The sequence below is a fragment of the Sorex fumeus genome, unplaced genomic scaffold (genome assembly GCF_029834395.1).
Source record: "Sorex fumeus unplaced genomic scaffold, SorFum_2.1 ptg000043l, whole genome shotgun sequence".
Taxonomy (NCBI): Eukaryota; Metazoa; Chordata; class Mammalia; order Eulipotyphla; family Soricidae; genus Sorex; species Sorex fumeus.
In genome coordinates, this window is record NW_026606100.1 from 34,320,935 (window position 1) to 34,342,523 (window position 21,589).

General features: G+C 41.1%; 1 protein-coding gene across 1 annotated transcript in view; it reads left to right on the forward strand.

Moving 5' to 3' along the window:
* The window catches only part of SORCS3 (sortilin related VPS10 domain containing receptor 3), a 638,571-nt gene that overhangs the window by 223,981 nt on the left and 393,001 nt on the right, over window positions 1–21,589 (forward strand). The window lies entirely within an intron of this gene.

Below are 21,589 nucleotides of genomic sequence, written 5' to 3' on the forward strand. Positions count from 1 at the left end.
AATTGAAGTAATCTTTATGTATATTAATATTTGAGTCTTCTTCATTCTTTGTTTTTTTTCTTTACCTCATGGATTTGGAAAAGGTGGGAGTTTCATGTGTGTTTCTGCTATTTTCATAGTTGCTCTTTGTCAGCTCCTTGTTTTTGGCCAAAGTGGAGACAATCTCTTGAATGCTTGAACATACAATGATAGCTCTGGTTCCTTCTAGATTAATAGAAGAATTAGGGGAGGGAGTTTGCCGGGCATGTCCAGAACCTCTTTGAACACCACACGTCCAGGTGGGCTTCCCAGCCTTGAGTTAGCTCCACTCCACACGTCCGTTCTGCTTGGCACTATGTGATCCAATGGAGACTCCAGGGTGGCTAGACATTGCCCATGCTCTTATGGAGCTGGGCCCATGTCAGGGATCAGTGGACACCCCAGACAGTAGATACTGATCAGTGAACCAGATACTGATCAGTGAACCAGGTCATCGCTTGGTTTGTAGAGAGCCACAGAGCAGGGAATTAGCATGAAAGCCAAGTGGTAAGTGAACCCTTTGTTATCAGATGTGACTTCACTTGAGCCAGGGCAGGGGTCAGGGGTAAACTAGGTAAGGGTCCCTGCATGCCCTATTTCAAGGGGCACTTACTCTCTGGGTTCTGCAAGTGCCTCCTTTGATTTTGTGCCCAGACACCCCACTAGCTTGTCTCAAGCCAGTTCCAGTCAGCCTAGGAGATGACATTTAAGCTGGAACCTTAAAGATAATGAGAGCCAGGCCTTCTAAGAGCTGTAGGAGCATCAAGTAAACGAGTGAAGACTGCATTTGCTGTGGCTCATTTCAATGTGGTGCAGAGATAGCCGCGTAAATCCTGTAATTGCCAAAATTGACCCATCAATGTTAAAGACCCCTTTTAAGCGGATCATTTTACACAGCCATCAAATGCAGCACTAATGAGGGATGTTATTCATCTTGTTTTACAACCCCGAGCTTCTGTGTATTCATTAGCACATAGGAATCTGGTTCCGCGTGATTCTTAGAAACACGCCACCCGGATCCTGCCTTTGTATTTCCCTCTACAGTTGTGTTTAATTGCCGAAAAGCTTCCTGGCTCAGCCCAGGTGGCTGCATCCATGTCCTCCTTTCCTCTGACTTCAAATACTTTAGGGGTTTATTCTTTGACTGCAGGAGAATGTCTTGGAGGCCTGCTTGGGGGAAATATCTCCTGAAATAGCACATATGCAACAATAGCCCATTAATTAAAAGTGCATCAAAGATATTAGCACCACATGGAGAGATGCCACAATGCCATGTTCCCAAACCATGAACAAAGTTCCAGCTCCACATAGGACTGTTTTTTTTTTTCAGAGGGAGAATGCTTTCCTCACTTGTATACTTTGGCCGGGCAGTGTTTGCCTGGCCCAGCTCAACCTTCCATTCTTCACACGGTTTGTCAGGGTTGCAAACGCTCCTCTGTCACTTCCGATGCTGACCCGCTTCAAGTACTAATCCACTCCAGGCATTCCAGGCCAGGCTTTGCCCTGCCCACTTCACTCCCAGCCTAGAGACACTTTCTCCAGGTTCTGTTGCCTGATAGTGTCTCTCTGCGGCCCTTGAGTAGCACTGTCTCTATATTTTCTCAACCAAATCATAATACACTCTATGCCCTGTTTAATTGTGCTAGGTTAAATTGTTGAACTCAGGACCCAGATAGAATATAGTATGTACACATATTAGATCATATCAACTTCCTGAGTTTTCTTGCTACATTCCTACGTCACTTACCAGAATGCTACCTCAAGACCCTTTTCTATACAATGGGCATAATGAGAATGGTATTTGCGGCACAGACTTGTGTGGAGTAAATGGGCTGGTACATAGAACATTCTTGGCAAACTTCTGGCATAATATGAAAACTAGAAGTGCCTTCTATTGTTATCAGCATCATACTTATTTCTGGTAGTATTTGAGCACAAAACTGATGCAAATGATGGCAAGCATTTTAATCTATTTTTATCCTGTAGATGAAACATGTAGAAATAAAAGTTCATTGAATTGATATTTGTTTTCCCATCATTGGTCCTATGCTATTGTACTACCTTCTTGCCAATCTGAGTCCTTTTAAAGAGAAACATGGACTCTTATTTAGTCAGTGACAATGAGTGTGAGACTTCCATAATTCATTCATTCATAGACTCACACACATTTATTCAGCAACTATTTCTTGAGTCTATCATCTATCAGGTTCTAAATCAGTCACTTGGTGAAATGGACAAGTTCTCATTTTTTAAATCTGTGTTTTTGTTTCTGTTAAAATATAGCACTTAGAGGCCAGAGCAATAGGATAGCATATAAGGCGCTTACTTTGTATGAAACCAACCTGGGTTTGTTCCTTTGCACTCCATATGTTCCTGAGCCCACCAGGAGTGAACCCTGAGTGCAGAGCCGGGAGTAAGTCCCGAGTAGAGCTGGGAGTGCACCCAGCTTCTAATGGCTCAGCCTTGAGAAGGTTTTTGAGTAATGTTTTTTCCAGGAGCCAGAGAAAAAAGTAAGAATCCAGTTGGTTTTGGGCCCGAGAATGGCAGAGAGATAGTCAGCTGACAGAGAGGCCAGACCTCAGTGGTTCAAGAAAAGGAATGGAATGTGAGTTTACTCTGAGAATGACAGGCAGTCCCTTGGCAGACAGCAGTCTGTTTTGTTAAGTATAATTCCACTGGGCTTACCTAGCTGATTCCTCTTGGAGAACCCAGCAAGCTACCGAGAGTAGCCCACCTACATGACAGAGCCTGGCAAGCTCCCTGTGGCATACTCGATATGCCAAAAACAGTAACAATTATGGGTCTAATTCCCCTGACCCTTAAAGAGCTTCCAATATGGCACCATTGGGAGGGACGAGTAAAGAGAGGCTGCTAAAATCTCAGGGCTGGGACAAATGGAGACGTTACTGGTGCCTGCCCGAACAAATTTGATGAACAACAGGATGACAGTGATACAGTGATACATTGATACGTAGCTGATTATTTATTTTTTCTTTCTTTTCTAGGGGGGTGGGGGCGGTAGTCACACTAGTGTTCAGGGCTTAACTCCGGCCTCTGTGCTCAGGGATCACTCCTGATATTGCTTAGAGGCCCATATGCAGTGCCAGGGATTAAATATAGGTAGATTGCATGCAAGGCAAGTTTCTCACTTGTTGTCCTACCCCTCCAGCCCCCAGATGGATTTTATGGAACAGGACTATTGCACAGTGCTCTCCCCTTTACTACCTGACCTCTGCTTTCTTTTGGAAGGAGTCTTGCCATAAGCCTACCTTGAAGGCGTTCTTCTGGCAATAGTTCTAGGCATCTTTATGGCAGGAGGACGAGTAGTTAAAGCCACCATTTCTCACAGAGTCTGGAGACCAGGGTAAACAAAGCCCAGCAAGGGAATTGCAGTAGGTGAAAGAGCTCTGTGTGCTGTGCTCGTGGGTTACTGTGTGTTTGGGGACATGAGCAGTTAGAAAAGAACGAGCTGATGTTTGCCAGTGGACTCAGGCTAGAGCAAAAGTCATCTCTTTTGAGATACAACCTTGTTCAATGCTCTGTTGGAAAGCATGCACAAGTAACATTTAAAATTCTCCCAACCAGGATTCTCCCAGGATGGGAGGTGCATGCTGAAAGTAGACTATAGACTGAACATGATTGCCACTCAGTGCCTCTTTTGTAAACCACAACATGCAAAATGAGAGAGAGAACAAAAAGGAATGCCCTGCCACAGAGGCGGGGTGGGATGAGGGGGAGATGGGGGTGGTTGGGAGGGATACTGGGAACATTCGTGGTGGAGAATGGGCACGGGTGGAGGGATGGGTACTCGATCATTGTATAACTGAAACCCAAGCACAAAAATTTGTAAGTCTACAACTGTACTTCATGGTGTTTCACTAATAAAAATTAAAAAAAAAATTCTCCCAACTCTAGTGGACCCCATTTTGTAGAGGAGAAAATTGGAGGCAGAGAGATCTCATTGTGAATTATTTGCATGACTGGGGCTTAATTTTGTAAAGAGAAAGGAAGGAACCTTTTATGAATTAAGGAAGAAAGACATGCCACCTAACTTAGTGAACCCTTAACTAAATTGGGGATATAAACTGACTTTAAGGGTTGGGATTCATAATTGGTGCAATGTCCTCATCAGAGTCTGACTCCTTTGGAAATGTGGAGACCTTGCTCTCAGTGCCACTTTATGTTCCAACCCTGGGCCCGTGGCATGCCAGGTGGACCCTCAACTCCAAATTGCCAGGAAGATAAATGAGAATTGGCAGCTGTATTTAATTATGCAGCCTTCTGCAATGTGTCTACAACAGACATTTTTCTTACCGAGAGTAATTATTCTTAGCATGCCCATCTGAGTGAGATTATGCTTTGGTAATTGGTTCTGAATCCTCCATCCATTTTTATTTGAGCTGCCTTGCTGAAATTCTTGCTCAGTGCTTGTGAGCTGAGGCCAAGTTGTGAGTTGCACCTTCCCCTGAGAACCAGTTTCACTGTGATCTTGTGCTTGCCCTTCCCAGAAACCTGTGAGAGTCTCCAGGGCCAGGACAAACCCTGACTGTGGGATACACTTGCTTAGAACTCAAGCACTCACCCTGGGGGAGGTCTCCCCGTTTATCTCTTGGCCTCACTTTCTGATTCAAGTTATAACTGATGGGAACACAACTGTACTTTAGTTGGATTTCTCTCTGAACCATACTCTCAGATTGCTCTTCATACTGTGATCTGTTGATTCACAAAGGTACCCTACACTTAGATACTTGCTTGACTCGGGCACAAGTTTACACCCCAGTCTGTCAGAATCCACCTTAAGTCATGCATATAATCTAAATATATTAACTGTTGAGGGAACCTCCTCAGAGGCTGAGAGCAATTCATATGCTCATACTTGGCAAAGTGGCTGGAGTTTACATGTTACAAATGGCAGGCATTGTAGCCAGCCTGAACAGAATTCTAGCAGTGACTTCCATGTGACCTTTGAGATATTGGTTTTCCTTCCTGGACTCTGGCTTCATTTTCAGGTAAAACAAGGAGTCAGATCTGATCTTCCTGATTTTTTAGAATCTGCTTGCATTCTGGGGCCTTTGACCTGGAGAAGAAAATAGAGTGTTTAGATTAGTGTACATCTGCATTAGCACAACTGTTTATAATCCTGCTACCAAACCTGCTTTGTCCCGGGACTCTGGTTTAGTGAGTGAGAGAAGGGTTCCTTGTTCTTGTTTCTCTGGGTCTGTTTCTGTCTTTTGTTCTGTTACAGTCTGAAGGTCCTGGCATACAATAGAGGCAGAATAGCCAGGAGGAGTGAAGGAGAGAACCACTTGACAATTCTTTTGGGGGGTGTCTGGATTTCTGATGAGCTTCCTTTCTTTAGCTTCATTTCCTCCGATGTGTCTCCTGCATTGCCCAAATGTGTACTCTCATGCCCACTCCCACACACGGCTGCAAACAATATGGGTTGAAAAGTTTGTTTTCTGAAAAGCACAATATGCTGGATTCTTGGCAGGAGGAAAATTGTGTTAGGTGCTGAAAGCATCATCATTTGCCATGCGTGAAAGCTTATGGCTAGAAGGGTTGATACTCCATTTGCAGAATGTGATGGATAATCACGTGCACACACACAGACACACGCACTCTGGAGTGGGCTCCCACACGACAAATGTGTTAAGAAAAGAGCAACGAGAAAAAGCTGAAGATTTCCTGCCCTCGCAGCAGCAGAGAGCATGGGCTGCCAGAATGTCAGTCATTTTCACAGAAGATCTTTTGCTTCCGATTTCCCAAACTCGCTGGAAATAGAACCGGAGGAGGGGTGGGCATGCCGCATTTCCTTATGCGAGCTTCACTCTCCTCAGTTGGAAGAAGACCCCGTCTCTTGATTTGTTTCTTTGATCTTCCTCAATGGCTGGCCAGATTTCTGTTTGCTGGGAATCTTTTGATTGCTGGGCAAGCTCGCCAGCATCATTTACTTCATCCACGACACACCAGTGGAACACAGAGGTGTCCCAGAGCAGGGGGGTGCGATTTCTGAGCAGAGAATCAAAGTAACCAACAGTTCCATTTGGCTTTTATTGCCTGCCGAACTTCCAAAGGTGTAGCGTCCTCCCCATTTAGAAGGAAAGTGTGCAGGAAAGGTAATTTCTGCCCTCCCCCCTGTAATTATTTTTTTTAATGGCAGAAACAAATGCCTGTCTGGGGAGGGAGAGACTAAGCATTCTCTTGTCGATGTAGTCATCCAATCACCATTTGCAGATGTGCAGTCTCTCATTTTTATTACAGTTGTGACATATCTTTAATTTGCGTGGCATAATGTACTTAATCCATAATTATAAAGTATGTAACAAGCCCTTGGCCTCATTCTGTTCTCCCAGCCACAGAGGCAGCTTGGAGTAGATTTTTGTTGTTGTTGTTATTAATTTTAACTTTCTACAGGCTAACAGATTGCCATAAAGGAAAACAGAATTTCTCAACCAGTTCGGCTAATAGCTGTGCTTCGGTATAGGGCCTGGTGGTACGTGTTGAACAATAACTACTTCTCTCTCGCTCAACGTGCAGTTTTTAATTGAATTTCTATCCCATGGATATCATGTTGGAACTATTCATCTGCTCCACTAAGTCTTCTGATATTAAACAAGTTCTTCCAGGTTATTATTGTAATACAAATACTGTTAGACAGTTGATTTTCATTAAAAATTCACAGCCGTGGTGAGACTAACACGTAGAGGGGGAGCTTATCCTGAACTGGGCCAAGCTATGCAATCACATTAATAGGAGTGGAAATGCAGTGTGCTTATCTCATTTGCTTCCTTCACACTCCCCTTCTTTGTTTGAGTGAGAGGATTTGGTCATGCTGACAAATTTTGATAAATGGCAGAATAGCAGGCATTTTGGGAGACTGCTTGGTTTAGTTTGAGAGATCTGCCATTCAGATCTGCCACAAGAGCCAAGTGTGTGCAGCTCGGCTTCTTTTAGCACCGCTTTCTCTTTGCTGTCTTTCATAGATGTTGTCGTTCTAGTTGACATTAGGACTATCTGCTGCTAAAAGCTATTGTGTTTATAAAATTGTTTTATAGGCCCCTTTGCCCCAGGATTATGTTTTCCTGTCACTTTCCAATGTTTGTCACCTGTCCTTTCTGTATTTTTTTAGAGCCTACTTCAGCAAAATTTTAGAGCATTAAAATGCTGTTACTCTGAAAACTAATAAGGAATGGTTTTCTTATTAAATGGATGCAAAGCTTATATGTAATTGTGTAGCGTAAAAGAGAGTGGTCATTATATACTCCAGTTCTGTAAAAGGGTGTCAGCATGCAAAGCAACTACTCTCTTGTGTATTATTGTACCTTTAGCATATCTAAACTCAGTATACCTTACTGTGTTCTGTGCCTTGTCCTTGGTTTAAAAATTTCTTTACTCTTATATTCTTCAGTATCCTCCTTTATGACTTCTCCATCCATATTCAGAGATACTTGCAAAACACTGACTTCATATTTAGTTTGGTTCTTCAGTTACCTACTAGAATCAAAACAATCTTGGTCCTCCTATTATTTGGGTTGAACCCTCTCTTGCTTCTCCATTTTCCCCTCTACAAACAGCTAAATTTGTGTATCTGAATATATAGTATCAACTGTTTGCTCAACTTTCCCTTACCCTCAAATTTTCAAGTTAAATGTTTATTCTTTCAAAAAATAATTTTTTTATTCTTTGGAGGGAGGAATTGAGTATTATTTATATATAGCACATTACTTGGAATATATTAGTATTTATCAAAATAGGTGATGGTACCCCTAACCCTAGAGGATATACTGGAATAATGGGGTATAATGTTTTATTACTACTAAATAATAGGAACACCCAGCAATAGCACAGCAGTAGGGCATTTGCCTTGTGCGCAGTTGACCCGACCCACCTGGGTTCAATTCCTCCGCCCCTCTCAGAGAGCCCAGCAAGCTGCTGAGAGTATCTTGCCTACACGGCAAAGCCTGGCAAGCTACCCGTGACGTATTTGATATGCCAAACACAGTAACAACAAGTCTCACAATGGAGACGTTACTGGTGCCTACTCGAGCAAATTGATGAACAACGGGAGAACAGTGACAGTGACTAAAATAATACTAGTAATAGGTTTAGGCATAGTTGGGAGGTACTATTTCTTAAAAAGGTAGATTCACAGGGTTTTGTATGATTTTTTTTATCAGAAAAGGGGTGGCAGACCAAATAAATTTGGGAACCAGTAGAAAAGATGTTCAGTGAAAAATTGTCAGTTGATAAGTTGGAGTTTTTATTTTTTGTTTGTAACCAAGAGTATTTGACCAATCAAGATGTTGCAGTCTACTTCCGTATTGAGTGATGTAGTGGATCATGTATGACATCTTGGTACATATACCATTATTTGTACTTTGGTTTTATAGTAATGACTCACCACAACAGTCAGTCTTGAGTTGAGGTTCTGGTTATATTTCTAGAACAAGGTGATCTTGAGCAAATTACTTCGCAACTTGAATTTTCTTGTCTGAAAAAGGCAATTAGCAGTGTCTATTTTATGAAGTAAATATGATAGTTTGTAAGTAACATTTGTTGAAGGGGTTAGCATTGCTCCTAAAACTTGGTAAACTCTTTAAAATACCAATTATGATTGGGAAACATTGGTTTGCTAAACTATTTTCAAAATGGTGTTTATTAGAGATGAACATTTGAATTTCAGGTTCAGCTCTGAAGTGTTGAAGACATTTAAGTCTATAAATTTGTGGCCGACACCCAGCTGCTTTAATGGAATTCCTAGTTACTTGTTGCCTCTGGCCTGCCTATGTCAACAAAAAAAATAGATGGTCTCACAGGCTCACTGGTGCATATTAGAAATGTTTCCAAATTGTAAAACCTGCATGCCTATCTGAGTGAATAAGTGCTAGACTGAGGGTCAATGCAGCACTTACAATGGACTTAGTTATTAGTGTTTTTGAATCTCTAGATACCAAGACACTGATGGGAAAGCCTTTGAATGGCTAAGTAGAATCACATGGCCAAAGGAAAATGCATTTTCTACTTTCTGTCCCATATTGCCAAACATAAGCCTCCAGGTTCTTCAAGTTTATCTGGGAGTTTTGAATCATGTTTTTGTTTCTTGTTTTAGTTCCTAGCCAGTATTTCTTCATATGTCAAGGTCAGTTGTCAATAAGTAGCAAATTGTATTTCTCATTTGGGTATATGATTGTTAGACCTCAAATTTCTTGAGGAAAGCAGCAAAGCCTGCTGACAAAGGGCAACTGAAACTTCAACTGTTGTGAATCATGAACGACAGTAAATGTTCTGAGAGGAATCCTATTCTAAGGATTGCAATCAGCTTCTATTGTGGCCAGTTTGCTTTAGCTAACCGGGTCATCAGACATTAATCATTTGCTTTGATTTTTCTGGCTATTGGAGGGTGGTGCTTATTTTAATGCTGTTGTCTTTTATTTAGGCATTTATGCTTTTTTCACCTATTAACAAAGCAAGTCAGTTTCCAAAACATTATTATTTTTTACTCTTCAAATTAATATGTAGAACTGTGAAATTGGCACCAAGAGATATGTTTTTATGGACTTGGTACCAGGACCCCCAAAGATATCCTTGTCTTTTAAAAAGCATAATAACTATGCCTGCTAGAAAAAAGTCTGATATGGAGGTTAGGAGCATTGGTTCAGGCTTTTTATGGCATGGGCCCTTCCCTATTGGCTGTAGAGTGGAGTAAGCATCTTATTCACATGTCACCAACTCAGCTTACTGGTCAGCACTGGCTTCTGGCACGCACCTCAATTTGTCACCCCTGGGCCTCAGTTTAAATTATGATCTCTGCTGTTTCTTGGTCACTTCTGCAATTCTCATGCACTGAAGTCCCCACACTATTGTTTTTCCTGGATGTCTTTCTTCCTTTCTATGTTCTCTACTTCTTTTTTTTAAATGTAGGAGTATTGCTATTTATTCAGTCATTGATTAGGCTGATTGAATTGGGCATGAACTCAACCTTACTTTTCTTTTTTTTCTTTTTTATAAATTTATTTATTGAATCACTGAGGGCGCAGTTACAAAGCTTTTGAGTTTAAGTCTCAGTCATACAATTATGAAACAACTGTCCCTTCATCAGTGCCCATTTTTCCACCACCAAAAACCCCAGTATACCCCTCCCCCATCCCACACCCTCCCCCTGTCTGTGGAGCATATGATTTCCACATTACTCTCTCTCTACTTTGATTACATTCAATATTTTGACACCAGACCCACCATTATTATTTGGGTTTTACCCCAATACTCAGATCTGCCAAAAAGGCAACAGTAGAAAATTTGTTTTCTATTGCTGATTATGAATAACATGATGTTGCGTGGCTGCAGTAGTGGCTGCACAATTTTGGAAATCCAAAATTTTGACAATTAAATCTGGAGGGATTTCTGCCAAAACCTGATGGGTTCTGAGATTTGTTCCTGAGTCTCTGGGATCATGGCCATTAAGCAGCTTGATCAGGAGCTAGAGAGGCTGTTTGTGGGCAGTGACTTGGGGTCTTGTTGGGGCAGGGAGGATATGTCCGGCTCCACACCCATCCTGTGAGGCCCCGCATGTCTTCTCACTGCAGGCCCAAACCTGACTGTCCAATGGCCTCTAGAAGATGGAGGCCACCAAGCTGTCAAGGGAGAGTAGAAGGAGGGACAGTCCCCTTTCCCCGCCCCCCCCGGGGTGTTTTGGTGCTGGTAACCCATTGTGGGGACTGGACGCATCTCTGCCAAAAGCCGCTGGGTTCTGAGATTTGTCTCTGAGTGTCTGGGATCATGGCTGTTAAGCAGTTCCATCAGGAACCAGAGAGGCCTTATCTCCAATTATATAACTGAGCCGGAGGTAGTTTGTGGGTATGTCTCCCACATACCTAACTTTTGGCCATTTACTTTCTTGGTAAACTTAGCCCCAAGTTGTTGGGGTCTGGTCAAAGCACATCAGCAATTTTGGGATATCTAGAAGTCTGAAGGCACCATCAGACTGCTGATGCACTCGCCTCACAGGTACTGATTGACCTGCTGGCGTCACCATACCCCATCATTCTCTACTTCTTAATGCCCAATTTGAGTCCCTTCTAACCCACTGTGTGACCTTGAGCATATTATTTTAGTATTATATATTAATTGAAGTCACATTAGCCTTTAACATTATATAAGGTTTAGGTATACAGACTAATAGGCCAACATTTGTACCTACTACCACATGCTCTTTATGAATAATCTAGTTTTCATTCATCTCCATACATTGTCTTTAACCAGTTTATACATCCTTGTTCTTTTTCTTTTTTGGTAGGCAATTCTGTGATCTTGTAGTCAAAGAGTTTGCTTTTGTTAATTTTTTTCCATTTATCTGTCACTTATGAGTGAAATCATATAGTGTTTGTCTGTCTCCACCTGAGTATTTTACTTAGCATTCATTTACCCTTCAGAATCTGATCCTTATCTATAAAATGAATGTACTTTATACTTTTCATGAGTATTAGATATGTCAGTCTCCACTGAAGTTATTTGAATCACGAATCATGTTCAATAAAGATAATTTATACCACTAACAGTGGTTCTCATTATCACATATTCCTAAGTCTTGTGTGTAGGCTGGAAGAAGGCTTGTGGATAAACAAGTTAAACATGTTCATTGATAGATAATACTCTGAATAAAAGATGTAAAGATGTATAGAAATAATCTCAAGGCAATGTCCTATAAAGTACTATATGAAAGATTGAAAAGAGGCTGTGAGAGAAAGGCAAATAATATAAGGTGGTAAGAACAAGGTTTCTGGAAAATGAATTATCTGTACCACTGGTTGTTCTTTCTGTATTGTAATCTATATTTTTTCAAAGTTTTAAAACAGGATTTTTGTCCTGTAGTCTCTGCATTAGAAACTTAATTTTCTTATATACTATCTGGCAATAACATATATTTTGAAAATATTTCACTGTTTGTAGGTCCATACCTTATCATTTCCCAGAAAGGGTATTAGTCATCCTGATAGGATCTTGACTAGAATCCCAGTGCCTATGTTGAATCCAGCTTTTAGAGAGTATACACAGAATTCTCAGAAGCATTTGCTTATGAAATTCTTTTGTCCTTTTATTGAGCACTAGTACAGACACAAGGGTACAGTCGTGGATATTTCCATGGAGAAATATGTGCGCATTTTCACACAACTATGCATGTTGTTCCCACATTCCATTCCAGATCTTCTTTTCCTTGAGGACATAGATGTGGACAGGGCATATCTTCGACAATTAGACGTTCTGGAGGATAAAGCAGATAACAGACAAATTTATAAGAATAACCATTTTGGCCAAGAATCCTAGCTACTACCACCTGAATTTTCCCTTTAGCTATAATTTGTGTGCACGTGTGTGCATGTTCACCTTTGCAGGCATATGCATGCATTATTCAGGAAAAATTGTTCATAAGAAAAGTAAATAAATTCTTAATAAGGTTGTTAAAGTAATTTATTTTTGTGTGAGAAAATACTCTGATCATCTAAGTGATTTTAAATACCATTAGAGATTTGTATGAAAAATTAGTAAAACTATGAGAGTTATGATCAAAGTACATACAGTTATTTCATTGTCAGTTATGGTTACATATCTGTGGAATTCTGTCTGTGTATTCAAAGTATGGAGGGTTGGACACTGGGGATCAGGGAGAGTTTTCCACCAGTTGGAAGGTTGAGGGATAAAAAGTTAGAGCTGCAGTTGAACCCAACATCTTGCAGCACCGTGGATGTTCATAAGGACTTACCCTGGAACTATGGCACATCTATAGAAACCTTCGGCAAGTGTCTGTTTAATACACCTCTCTACATCACGAAAGTTAGTCTTTTTCAAAGACAGCTTCATGTTATAAAAGATTAAAGCACATTCCCCCCAAGACTTCTTTTGCATGTTAGGTATTAATTTTGGAGAGCTTCAGGATGGACAAGTATGATGGATCATACTTCTGTTCGTGCTCTATTGCTGCCATAACAAATGACTACAAATTGAATGGCTTAAAACAACGCAAGTATATTTAGTATATTGGAGTTCTGAATGCATGTTTCACTGGGCTAAAATCCATGTGGCTATAAGCCATTTCCTTTTCTGGAAGCTCCAGAGAAAAATCTGTTTCTTGGTCCTTCTGGATTCTAAAGCCTATATTTTTAGTTCATGCTACTCTTCCTCCAGATTGAAAGGCAACAATGACCAGTGATACCTCTCTCACATTGCATCTCCTTTAATGTACCATGATTGGAGAATTTTCTTTGTTTATAAAGAGTGGGTTTTCTTCATAGAAAGATTGCATTCATCTGGGGGATATAAAGTAACAAAATATGAGATTAATACCCAAGAATATCTGAGGTCAGCACCAGGAGGATTACTCCATAGCTTAGAGGCCAGCTGGGCATTCTAGGGGAAAGGGCAGCTCAGATAGAGAAGGGAGCACCAAATAAAGGGTGTTTGGAGGATTCTCCCAGGAGGGGAGATGCATGTTGAAAGTAGACTATGGACTGAACATGTTTGCCACTCAATGCCTCTTTTGCAGACCACAACACCCAAAAGGAGAGAGAGAACACAAGGGATCGCCCTGCCACAGAGGCAGGGTGGGATGGGGGGATGGGGGTGGGAGGGATATTATCCATGGTGGTGGAAAATGGGCACTGGTGGAGGGATGGGTATTTGATCATTGTATAATTGAAACCCAAGCACAAAAAATTGTAAATCTACAACTGTACCTCATGGTGTTTCACTAATAAAAATTAAAAAAAGAAAAAAATGAAAAAAAAGTGGGTCTTCTTAATTCAGAATAATCTAGTGTCTGGACTCTTTACCCCATCTCAAAGTCCCTTTTTAAAAGTTTCATGTTCCCAGGTCCTAGGTATTAGGGATGGACTGGTACATCTAGACAAAAGACACCTAGACAAAGAGCCACTTGATTGTCTCCTGCAATGTACATGAAAAGATGAGGAGCAGAATTATCAATAGCCCTTTATCTAGCACAAACCCTCTGGTTGGACATTCTCCTTGTGAATTAGAGAAATTTATTCCTACTGCTGGACACATGGGGCCTGAGTCAAGGCTTCCTATATACCTCACAGAGCACACAATGGGATTCAAAACCCTGTCTTCATTGGCCAACTACCTCTAACCTGAAAATCATTATACAGACATTCTGGGGAGAGTTGGAAACACCTAGCAGAAAATTATTGAAAATCAATACATTTTACCGACCACCTTTATCTCAGGCTGGTGGTGATAGAAATGGGGGTGAATCAGAGGGATTTAATTTCTTTGCATCTTTTTTGACCATGGCTCATCGCCAACCTTGTAGACCCCACATTTTACTGATTATCTCTTGGCACTCCATACTCAGTTTCTATTTTAGGCCCCCTTGAAATATTCAGGGGCCCACAGATAGAGAAACATTGATCTAGGTATTGTCATTGGGGAAGGTGAGCGTTCCATAGCCCAAATCCTTCTCTCTTTAGTCCACAATTCTCAAATTAATTTGACCATAATCTTATCTACACTTACTAATAATTATCTTATCTATGCTTGCTAACAATTATTACCTCCATGAAGAGGCTATAGGTCTCTGGTGGGCAGCAAATGTGCAGTACCACTTTTTTACATTCCTTATATTCTGGCCTTTTTTCGGAGACTTAAAGACTTATATGGCCTAAATGAACCATTAGCTGAAATAAAATATGGTGGAGTGTCAGTTTTTTTTTTTTTTTAGATTTACTAAGCTGTGCCATCCTTGTCTTTCTTCTAAGGCAGCAAGGGGGTGGGGGCTATAAAATAGCAAGTTTATCTTTATTCCCCAAACTCTCATTTTCTCTGTGGTATTTCTCTCCTTCTCACCAGGCTTTCTCTGCCTTGCCCTTCCTCTGTCAAAATTTGCTAGACAGTGTGGCAGCTTGAGTGTGATTGATCACTATGTCTGCCTTTCAGTTTTACATGCACCTTTGATACATCTTTGCTATGTGTTAAAATCATTCTCAGAAGAGGTGGGAGAAACATATCTGAGTCTGGGGCTTGTTTAGTGATCTGACGTTTGATAGGGATTCCTTGTCTCTGAGATCCTAAGCCATTGGTTTCCACCAACTCCACCAAATTCTCTAGTAGACTTCCCCTACGTACCATCCCTGGGAGGAGGAGTAGAGGTACCATCCCTGGGAGGAGGGGCTGTTCTCACAGAGCATTCTGAGTATCTTCTCACTGTCACTGTCACTGTCCTCCGGTTGTTCATCGATTTTCTCGAGCGGGCCCAGTAATGTCTCCATTTTGAGACTTTGTTGTTACTGCGTTTGGCATATCGAATACATCACGGGTAAGTCGGCAGGCTTTGCCCTGTGGGCGAGATACTCTCGGTAGCTTGCCAGGCTCTCCAAGAGGGGCGGAGGAATCGAACTCGGGTTGGCCATGTTGGCTGCGTGTAAGGCAAACGCCCTACCCGCTGTACTATCACTCCAGTCCGAGTATCTTCTCAGAACTTCTATTCTCAGAAACTTTGCTTTCCCCAAGTCTTGTCTCCCTGCTTTGTTTTGTTATTCAGAAGAGAAGTGGTTCAGATGAATGGAGGCGCTACTGAGTGGATCTCCCATTGCAGACTATCCATTTTGCAGTGACAGTGCATTGAAGTGGGCCACAATTAAATTTCTTGTGTTTGTCACTCTTCATGCAGGGGAGAAAGGGATTAATATTTCAAAATTCCCTGGATGGTTCTACGTATCTGACTTGCTAAAATATACAATCTCTGTAATCTAAGAGATAATACCTTGAAGTTGAAACCATGATTATTTATTTGCTCCAACTTCAGCATTTATGCAGCAGAGAATGAAGAAAGAGTTATATTCCTCCATAACAGCATTAAACCTATGTTTAATGCAGATTTAAAAGGACAGCTGTTAGTTTATTGCCCCTTCCCTTCCTTACCAACACGTAGAGGTTTAGCAGCTGTATAATAGCTATGTGCAGAGCACAAAAGAGATACGAATATGGGTGATTGCATGTGGATTGTAGTTTAATCTCCTGGAATATTTCTACTGATCATTTACTATAATGTTGTTGTGTGCAATTTTTTCCCTTTAAACTAAAATGACCTGCCTGTTTGTGAGCTCCATGCTTTGCTAGGAGAAGCAAGTGGGAAGGAAACATGTTACTAATGCATAGAGCAATACTTTGTAATCAGAATATTAACATTTTGATTGAATTGATGGAGCATTTAAATGGAAATATTCAATTGCAAAGACCGAGCTTGGGAGGGAATTTACAACATGCAGATGGAGTCTGAGACTTTTTTTCCTGATTAGAGCGACTTCTTTTAATAGAGAAAAAGTCACAGACTGAAGAACTTCATATTAAGAGTGGAAGGGCAGGCAATGTTCACTTTTTAATTGCTTATATTTAAATATAGAGAAGTATACACATTGACAGTCATAAAGGCAGAGGCTTTGATCTACTGGTGATTGGAGAAGGTTGTAGTAGTTTTGTGAAAATCTAAACAGAGTAGCATAGCAGAAAGATCATGCAATGTTCAGACATGGGTCTGGCACAAGCTCTGTTCCTAATGAACCTTATGACTTTGACCAAGCCATCTTGCCTTGGCTTAGTTTATCTCACTGGTAAATTGGGAGCAGCAATGCTTGACTTAAAATATCACATGCTCTTTGGTGGATTGGACGGCATTTAAAACTCTTCATCTGTAGACGTTTACAAGAATCTCTGTTCCCTACTGGGAAAAAAATTTACCTCCCAAATGGGAGCTAAAATCAGAGGTCATGTGCTTCTCAGCAGATGCAAAGTACAATGCAGAACGTAGATTATCCTTAGAATAAACTTACCTTTGAATGGTTTTAACAAATTACTGTCATTGATCAGTACTCTGTTTTCCAGACCAGAGACCTGAATTTTTCTTTTCTAACAAACTGTGAGTAAAGATTCGCCTGATTCACTTTCTGTGTCTACTTGTTCTCCTTCTGACAACCCCTGCAGTGGCCAGTTTGTTATACAGGTGGTTTCTTAGTCACTTTCCTTTAGATTCAATGCAAAATCAAAATGTGACTACTGCTTTGATCAAAAGAAATACCTCCCGATTTCTGATTCTCTTTTAGCAGAACTTAATAATCAGATGTGTTGGGATTGGAAACTCAGAATATTTCAGAATATTTAAAGTTTTCAAAGACAATCTGGATAAACAAGCCTTTTTTAGTTGTGGTGGGAAAAGAGCATGTCATTCTAGAACTGTAGATTTCTGAAAAATCCTTTATTACAAATGAATTTACTGAAGCGCAAGGGATGAAAGTCCAGTGGCAAATTGGCTCAAGGGTATAACCTAGCCCTTCTGTTTAGGGAAGAAACATCTGTTGACCATACCTTTGCCCATAAATATGTAGACTGACTGTTTCCCTGGAAAAACTTCTAATGTGTTGCTGCCAGATCTTAGTTTTCTCTTTCCATTTCCTGCACAACTGTCTCCAACCGGCCATAGTTTGCAATGAGTGAATCTTTGCAGGTTTCACAAAAACTGGTGAATATTTGGGCTTGAAATGAGAGTGCTAATTTGCCATTTCATTGTTCCTTTTTGTTTTGTATTGTTTTGGGGTCACACCCTGCTGTATTCAGGGATTACTCCTAGCTCTGTACTCAGCAGTCACCCCTAGCAGTGCTCAGGGAACCATATGGGATGCTGGGGTATTGAATCCAAGTTGGCTGCCTGCAAGGCAAGTGCTCCAGCCCCTAATTCACCATTTCATTTTCATTCGAAGTTTCTTTTCTTAAATATCTCTCTTCCACTCCAAAGAATGCTACCTCTTTTTAGTGAATTGTAGAAGGAATATCCTGGTACCCCAGAGTCCACCCTCACAGAATCACAGAAGGAAGGACAACACATTGTAAGGTTACAGGTGGCTGTACCATCTGCTTGGGGATTTCTTAGCAGACAAGGTAGGAGCTTATTTCTCAAGTCCAGAGTGGTGCTGAGGATGTGGGAAGCTTCCTGGACTTCATTCAAACTGGCTGCCACAAGGTCTGGGAAGCCCGGGAGTCTCCACGTTGGGGTGAGCAGGTTTGACAGCACAGGCGGAGAGAGTCTACAGGAAAAAGCGACCTAATTAATCACAAGCTATCAGAACCCGTCAGCAGCTCGAGTCTCTGAGGTCTTAACGACACCCTCAGTAATGTTAAAAACCAGCTTGGTATGACTTTATTTTCTTAGAGACACATGATTGATCTGGCTATTGGTGAATGGAGACACGGCGGCTTCTTTCCATAGAGGGTGTCATTAGATGAGAAGATTAAGTGCTTTTGTGCAAAGGCGAGAGAGTGATTCACCAGCGATGAAGGGGAGATAAAGAAATCTCTAAAATATGTATTTTTAAAGGCAAAACCTTAGACATTCCCTCATTTATTAGCATCATAAAAAGCGAGTTTGAGAGTCTGAACTAAGAAAAATGGCTCCTTTGGGTCAAGTGTAATAAGAGTGTTGCACAAGGCTGCCTACCGGGGCTATCTGTGGATTGTCTTTGTGCTTATTGGTGAACTATTCTGTGCCCTTTGCTGGCATTCTGGGGCTCTGAAATGGAGTTGATGGGGACTCTTCACTCGGAAATATGTCAGGGAAGGAAATGGATGGAGAGATTGAAACATCTTTTCTCTAAAGAGACTGGTAGTTATATTTGTTAAGAAGACATGGAGTCTGATACTCCACTTTCCCCAAGCTCTCTTGGATGGCTTGAAAAATACAGGACACTTTCTCCAGGAAGCCAATCATATATGGTGGTTCTTCTTTCTTATACATGAGGAGAGCCAGAGTTTCGACTTATAGACCCTACTGTCCATATAGGGATAATAGCTACCTCCAGTGGACTTCTTAATATGAAGCATCTGGATTTACTGTTGAGAATTGGACTGTGTAAAATGTATTGGTGTATACAAATTACCTGGGATAAGTTATGTCTAAAAGTTGGATTATGATTCAAATATGTATCAAGGGTTGCAGAGTGAAATATGCAGAGGAGAAAGAGTGAAAAAGTAATAAAGATGGGTAAAACTTGGGACAACATGAATACTTGTGTCCCTTCTGTACTAACTCTTGGGCCAAGATTCGTATTTTAAGTGCTTTTTGACAGGCCATATCAAACATACTAGGAGGACTTAACCCATAAGTTTACAGCTTGCAATCCTAGAGGTGATACTGATCTTTAGAGAAGCGAGGAACTATTTAACACAAGTACGTTTTACTCACTTCATTCATTCACTTATTCATTCAGTTCTTAAACAGGGGAGGATTGCCACTTGCTGCAATACCCTGGATGAGATAAAAGTATAAGATGTAGTCACTGATATAGAGCAATTCAACATCTAGGCTCTGTGGTATAAAAATCAATGTTCTGTGAGAAACCTTTAAATATAATAGTGTAAATTTCACAGAGAATTTAGTATAGCAAACTTCGTATGTCAGGTTAAGGAAGCAGATGGCAAACTCGGAGGAAACTGTAGAAGATTTTGGACCAGTGTCTGAGCATGAGAAATGGAAGGTAGGGAAAATAATCAGGTTATATTATATGAGATATATGTGACAGAATGGTCTCAGAGAAAGGGAGACCAGAACTGATTTCTGCGAGATCATAGGGGTACAACATCTACCACACTTAATAAAATATATGAGTGTAAAGAATGGTAGACATTCCCAAAAAAGAATGCTGAACGCCCATGTGGAGCAATTTGGATGAAGAAGAGGGCTCCCCTCAGCTCCCTATAATATGGACCCATGGACTTTCAGCTTTTCTTTCTCCCACATCCTTCCAAGAAATGTTAACAATCACTGTAGAACAGAACAAGTTTCTTTGCCCAATGCATGCCTTGCACGTCTTGCTTCTAGATTGTTTCTCATCCTCTCTGTCTACTTCATGGACATTAATGAAGATCAGGAATGTATGACTGGGGAATTTAGTAATTTCCAAGTCCGTGTTTTCACAAAGAGTTCCTGATAAGACACTTAGCAGTAGACATTGGGCAGGAAGCTGGGAATGTAACTTGATTCCAAAACTTGGGGCTGGAAGGGAGATGGAACCACTCTCAGACATGGCCCCGCCAGGTGGACTCCTGCCTCCTGTAGCAACAGTGTCTCTTTATTGGGAATTCTGGAATCATAAATCTTGTCTTGATCAACAGGGCCTTGTCAACAAAGATCTAAGAACTGTACAGTTCAGTTTATGTTGCCAGAGAGACTTAGTCGATTTCTGAGCGCATATGCCATTTGAGTTTCAAGTGCCATGGAGCACTTTAGAGATGTTTAAGACATGTCAATGCATCCCCACTGCTGAAGGCATAGTCCATGTTCACTGTGGTTTTAAGGACTATGCAGATTTTTAATTTTTTAATTGAATCTGTGTGAGATAGACCTTTACAAAGCTGTTCATGATTGGATTTCAGTAATACAGTATTCTAACACCCATTCCTCCACCAGTGCACATTTCCCAGTACCAGTGTCCCCAGGTTCCCTCCCATAACCCACCATCCCCCTGCCTACCTCTATGGCAGGTGCCTCCCCCCCCCACACCTCTCTCTCTCTCTCTCTCTCTCTCTCTCTCTCTCTTCTCTCCTTTTGGGCATTATGGTTGACTATGCAGAATTTTTAAAGTACATTTTTATATGTTTAATTTGATTAGAGTTTCCAAACTGGTAATGGCGATCTTAAATGCTTGCAATGTGTTAAGTCTTATTATCAGAGAAAAGTTCTTTCATAGAGAATGCATGCATAACAAGAAGTGGAGTTTATAATGTTCTGTCAACTTGGCTTCCATCCCCTTGGCATCCTAATAACATAGGATGCATTACTGAAGCAGGTAACAGTATCAAGGTAGTCAGAACTTACATGGTATGAATATCCCATGGTTCTGAAACAATATTGGAAGACTGATACTACTTGAGAATTTTTGCTTTTTCCTTAGTAGTTTCAAGAATCTCTCTAGGTTCACATGTGCTGTAGCTGGATAGAAAAGGCAGCAGTGGTGACAATGTTCCAATTAAGCAACAACATCAGTGCTAGAAAGGAAATCTTGACATCTTAGTAACTCCTCTGGTTAAAAGTTTCGGAAACTGAGGCACCAAAAATATCAGGCAAGGGATTTATAGATTTCCCACTGTAATTTAAATCTTGGGCTGGAGCGATAACACAGCGGGTAGGGCGTTTGCCTTGCATGCTGCTGACTCGGGTTCTATTCCTCCGCCTCTCTCAGAGAGCCCGGCTAGCTACCGAGAGTATCCCATCCACATGGCAGAGCCTGGCAAGCTTCCTGTGGCGTATTCAATATTCCAAAACCAGTAACAACAAGTGTCGCAATGGAGACGCTACTGGTGCCTGCTCAAGCAAATCGATGAAAAACAGGAGGACAGTGCTACAGTGCTACAATTTAAATCTTGCTTCAGCTTCACAGTCTTTAAACACCTCTTTAATAGTAATTTTTTTCTAGTAAGAGTAACTTGATCTATAGTTTTATACAATTGGGTTTGGGGTACAGTCTTTTATTTGGTGAGTTAAGATGCATAATAGTTGATCATCCCTTTCTGGAGG